Genomic DNA, 6000 nt, shown 5'->3' with positions numbered 1-6000 from the left:
TAACTTGCCCATAAAGGGCCTTCGAAGAAACAGCCTTTTTTATTCTCAACGTATACTGCAGTCCCAGTTATCGCAAGGCGAGAGCGATCTCTCTCCTCAAAAGGGCTGTGAGCATGGCCAGTGGTTAACCCGTTGTCGTCGGGGATTTCAACGCTCCACACAGCGTTTCCGGATACATGTATGATACCCCCAAGGGACGCGAGCTATGGCAGACTGCGACAGAAGCCGACTTGACGCTTATCACTGACAAGAATTTTGCCACTAGGACAGGTAACTCCACATGCCGGGATACCACCCCGGACCTCTCTTTTGTGAAGAACATAGATGGCATCAAGTAGGTCAACACAACTCTAGGCCTCGGAAGTAACCATTACGTCATTGAGGTATCCTTCGCGATTGTCAACTTTAGGACGAAAAAATTCTACGTGGCCGACTGGGACGTTTTCCAAAAGTCAGAGCTCAGAGAGCCACGACGGTCGGTCGGGACAGATTTTGAAGGATGGTTCAAAGGAATCAGAGATGACGCCATGTCAGCGACCAAGCAGGTCGTCACTGACCTCGACATTGAAAACATGGACAGCAGGTCGGCCTACCTACTGGAAGCCACGCAAGCCCCACTCACGAGGTGGAAGGGGCAGAAGCATAACAGGAGGCTCCGCTAGAAGGTTTCCGAGGTTAACAGGGCGATGGAGGACGACTATGTAAACCCTGTGTAAAGAGCAATAGCGTGAGCTCTGCGAGAGCATCGAGAGTCAGCTCAGATCTGGGAAGAGCTTTGGTCTTCTCCAACACCTCCTCGATCAGGGCAGCACCAGGTCCAGCCAGAGGCGATCCCTCATGCGAGCCATTTATCTTGCTACTGACTTTACTCCAGACGAATTGGTTGTCAACAAGCTTATCGACAAGTATGTGCGAGTCACGGATAGCTCTTCACGCACACAGTTTCGGGATTACGCGGCGTGTGAAGTGCCGGAGATTGACCAGGACTATACTGTGGCTGAGATCCAACAGGCTCTTATTTCTTTAAATGCCAAATCCACTCCTGGCCCTGATGGCATATATAATACGATGCTCACGAACATTGATGATGACTCCCTCGAATTTCTTACCGAAAAGATTAATGGAAGTGGCGCAGCGGGGAGGTCCCCGGACAGTGGAAGACGGCCTACACGGTACTAATCCCGAAACCTGGTAAAGCAACAGGAATGAATATTCTAAGACCGATTACCTTAACTTCCTGTTTTAGTAAGGTTGCAGAGCATGCCCTTCTGAACCGACTCAAGGTGCACCTTGAGACCAATGACATGTACGTCCATAATATCACTGGTTTCAGAGCTGGCCTTGCGACACAGGATGCCATGAAGCTGATAAAGCATCAGATTATCAACCGGAACAGAAAAAAATTCTAGAGCCATCCTTGAATTAGACCTGGAGAAGGCTTTCGATAACAGTTCTCATGAATTCATTCTCAAATCTTCTGCGAGCCTAGTGCTAGGGAAGGGGTTCTACAACTTCGTGAGATCTTTTCTTTGCCCAAACCTTTCTTTACCAAGCTCAAGATCGAAGGGTACTTCTGGCAAGAGATCAACCTCAGTTCAAGCGGCACGCCATAGGGTTCAGTTATTTCACCAACACTATTTAACATCATGACGATCGGGCTATCCAAGAAACTCGCGAAGGTTTAAGGAATCAATCATACCATCTATGCAGAATATATACCCATCTGGGGCACCGGCGAAAGCGATGGTCAAGTTGAGGAAGCCATGTGGTGCGCCATCGACGTGAACGAACGTTTCATTCATCCCCCTGGTCTCAGGTGCGCCCCATAGAAATCTGAACGTCTGCGCTACAAGAAAAAACACCGGGGCGGCGCCCATTGTGACTGAAAACGTGCGTCTCAAAGTGAAATACGGCTTTTCACTGGTGACTGCTCCCCAGCGCCTACAGTGGATTCGCTCCGGATATTGGGAATGTATATTGAGTCTAACGGCGCTAACGGAGCTGCACTCAGACAGATAACTACGAAGCCAGAAAGTGCTCTCGGCCTCATGCGGAGAATCACCATTAGACACCGGGGAATCAGGAAGACCATTTCATCCGCATCATACAAGCGTTTATGCTCTGCCACATTTTGTACTCGGTGGCCATGCATAAGAGAGGAATAAGCTCGATTTTCTCATAAGAAAGGTCTTCAAGCTCGCGCTCGGCTTGCCTGTATGCACTCGCACTGAAAACCTTTTCAAGCTTGGTGTTCACAATACACTCGAAGAGTTAATCGAGGCACAAGAGCGCTCACAGCTGCTCAGGCTCTCCGGAACCAAGTCAGGCCGCAAGATACTCGACAATTTAGGCCTCATCTCTATTGACCAGTGCCCCGATTTCATGCTAAATCTCAGAGACATGAGGTCTCAACTGCGCATCGCACCCATTACCCGCAATATGCACCCTGCGCACAATGTCGGTCGGCGTAGGGCCAGGGGTAGAGCTCTGCTCAAGCACGTCCGTAGCAACCCCACTGATGCAAGCTTTGTGGATGCTGCGCCTTGCATCCTACAAGAGGCATTTGCTGTTTCCTTCGTCCACTCAAATTCCAGGCTCACTTGCTCCACCACGGTACGCACATCGAATCCTGTGATAGCCGAACAAGTTGCAATCGCGCCGGCTATGCTAGATAGTTGCAGAGAGTCAATATGCAGCGACTGCAAGGCAGCTATCAAAGCCCACGAAACCGAGATGGTAGCCCCTGAGGCCCTCCGCATTCTCCAAAGCGTCATGAATGTCATGCGCCGTACTCTCACTTAGTTTCCCGCTCACCTGGGGTCGATTGAGAACTCTACCTCTAACCCTAACGAGGGCACACCCGAGGCCACGCGAGGGCTCACTGACCGCGCAACCTCCGCAGTCCTTCTGGCTCACTGGAAACCCTTACGTACGTTCAACGAAATAACAAAGCACTCCTATTTGTCAGGAAGGGTATTTCCCCTCCCAGGCCCTCCCTTGTGCAGGGCGCAGGCAGTTATCCGTTGTATCAATAACAGACCCTTTGTTATTCAAGACTGCAATTTCTCAGCAATGCTTGTAACTATACGCAGTTTTCATTATCTATCTTTGTCTTGTATGTGCTTGAATTCTTATACATTTTTAGTTGACTTATGTTGCCTTCCTGATTTGCGCATCTGATACTTGTTTCTTTATTTTGTCTTTTTTTCTTGTGTGTTATATATGTTGTACCCACCCCCTCTGTAATGCCCTACGGGCCCTGAGGGTATTCTAATAAATAAATAAATACTATTGCAAGCCAGTGTGTAACCTAAACCTGTGATTTTTTATGCCATGTACCCTTAACGATTTCGAAGTGCAAATTGTGCACCTGTGGATTGTTAGAAACATTCAACCATGTGTTGTGAGAATGTGTAGCCATCGACTCCGCCCTCAACGAGGACAGGAGGGCTGCGCTCTTACGCAGCCTCGAACTTGAGGATCAAACCGTGGTCCTCCTGAGTGCCCGTGAATGGGCCGAAAAGCTCGACTTGACGGTCCTTACATGGGTTTGCCGGGTGGCATGGCGTCTTCCCTGCATCTTCTCAGGACCAAAATAAAGTTTTAATCAATCAAATAATCAATCAATCAATTCCCAATGTATGTGGTACCTGCCAATTTTTTCTTGCCAGGCCTCTGCTCGCTTTGCATATAGCTTTCATTCATGGTCACATTACTACGGTGTCGCTTTATGGAGAAACACGTACGCATGTCACTTGTCATCAATTCAACAAATCCGAAATCGGCCAATACGCATCACATATTCTACGTTCACACTAAATTCGCTCGCCTCGGTATACTACTCCGCTCATAAAATATTTTCACAGTTCTTTGCTCCAATTAAGCTTTGTCGTCTTATTCTACCAGCTTCTTCATAAAAACTTCCCGCTTGCGTTCAAGTCACGTGATTTTTTGCACAATAAAAACGTGACAACCTTTGCAGCAATATAAAAGTGTTTTGTTACCCACAGTTCACAGTAAATATAGCAAAAAATATTTGCGTTCACAGAAATTTCACTTTAGAATAATTTGCCAACAGACATCAAATCTCGTGTTTCCTTGGCAACCTTCAAAAAGGACCTCAAACATCACTACATGATTAAAAGGTTGGGGCACACCTGCAACAAGCAACGGTTGCGCCACCATTTGCTACTGATTGCAATCAGTCGCAGAAGCAACTGCTTTGGCTGGTCGCTTCCTCACCGAATTCTCGGTCGCGCCAGTGCAGTCGAAAAACTGCTGGAACCAATCAGCGATGCTCCGAAGTGACACAAGCATTTCTTCAAATGCGGGCCTATTTTCTGCTTTTTTGTTTTTTGTTTCATTGTGCCGGTCTTCTGTATCCAGATACAAACAAGTGCGTTCCTCTGGGTCTGTGGCACTATGGCCACCATGGGGCACTTGGCTTGGAGGTGGCGGGGCACAGCAGCTCGAGCAAGGTGTCGAATTTACGTGGCACCAAGCTGCTAAACACCGTCAAAATAAAACAGGCAGATTCCACGGATGGTGGGAATCAAAGATATGTGAAGCACGAATGATAAATGTTGATACGTCAATTTAAAATCAGCAGAACGTTACGTGGTGGAGGTAAATGATGCCGTACATGACTTCCGTGTCACGATTATTATGCTTGGATATGTCGTTTTCCTTCGTCTTCAATTCACCTCACGTGATACGAAATTTATATGTGGAGCTAGGAAAACGGCCTCGAGCACACTATGAGCGTGGTATGCTGTCGTGTTCATACAGGACACGCGTGTCAGGATTATCATGTTTGCACCAGTGTTATATTTTGTCATCCATTGACGTCACGTTACATCAAACTTTGTATATGTGGAGCTAGCAAACCGGCCGCGAGCGCAGCATGAAGGGCCCATTATAATCCAATGTAGCGGTAACGCGCGCGCACGCTGGGCATGCGACGCTACGTTAGCGAAACATGGGCACTCTATAGTCTGACGCCAGGCGTGACAAGCGTCTGTCGGTACAACCTGACAGCAACCAGCGCGAAATGCGACATGCTGCATTTCACGCCGATGCGTTACTAAGACAACATAGCGTCTGCCTTTGTGACGCAGGAACGCCGGACGCACCGAAACACACATGCGTCAAAGCAACGCAGCGCGGCGCACCCCTGCGAGTATATGGCAAGACCGGTGTGACGCGACGAAATGAACTTCGGCGAGCACGCGCACCGTGTTACGTCGAAATACATTCGCGTCTTGACTGTGGCATGTCGTCATGTTCTCACTTGACACACATCTTGTGATTATCATGATTGCGACAGTCACGTACCTTCGTCATCCATTCATGGCGCGTAATGCCGAGTTTGGTACATGTTAAGCTGGCGAAACGGCCGCGATCGCATCATGAGCGTAGCAAATAATCACGTTGTTACCTGAGACGCATCTCATAATTATCATTCTTGCATCAGTATTATACCTTCGTCATCCATTCACGTAGTTTGGTACCGAATTCGGTATATGTGACGCTTTCGGAACACCCAGGAGCGCATCATGAGCGTGCAACGTAATCATGTCGTTACATGACACGCGTATCACGATTTTTATGTCAAGGTCTGTCGCTTGTGTTCGCCATGCGATCATGTCATACCATTCATCACATGTATGTCATGATTGTCATGTTATGACCGGTCCGATATGTGCTCCATACATTTATGTTATGCCATACCAAGTTTGGTATCAATACCGCTAATGAAACGGTAAGAAGAGCTAAAAGTAGTAGGTGGATAGATAGATAGATAGATAGATAGATAGATAAATAGATAGATAGATAGATAGATAGATAGATAGACAGATAGATAGATAGACAGATAGATAGATAGATAGATAGATAGATAGATAGATAGATAGATAGATAGATAGATAGATAGATAGATAGATAGATAGATAGATAGATAGATAGATAGATAGATACTGCATTCAGTGCCAGAAGGTAACC

The sequence above is a fragment of the Rhipicephalus microplus genome, chromosome 6 (assembly GCF_043290135.1).
Source record: "Rhipicephalus microplus isolate Deutch F79 chromosome 6, USDA_Rmic, whole genome shotgun sequence".
Taxonomy (NCBI): domain Eukaryota; kingdom Metazoa; phylum Arthropoda; class Arachnida; order Ixodida; family Ixodidae; genus Rhipicephalus; species Rhipicephalus microplus.
The sequence above is the reverse complement of the archived record's forward strand: the minus strand, read 5'-3'. Positions refer to the sequence as shown.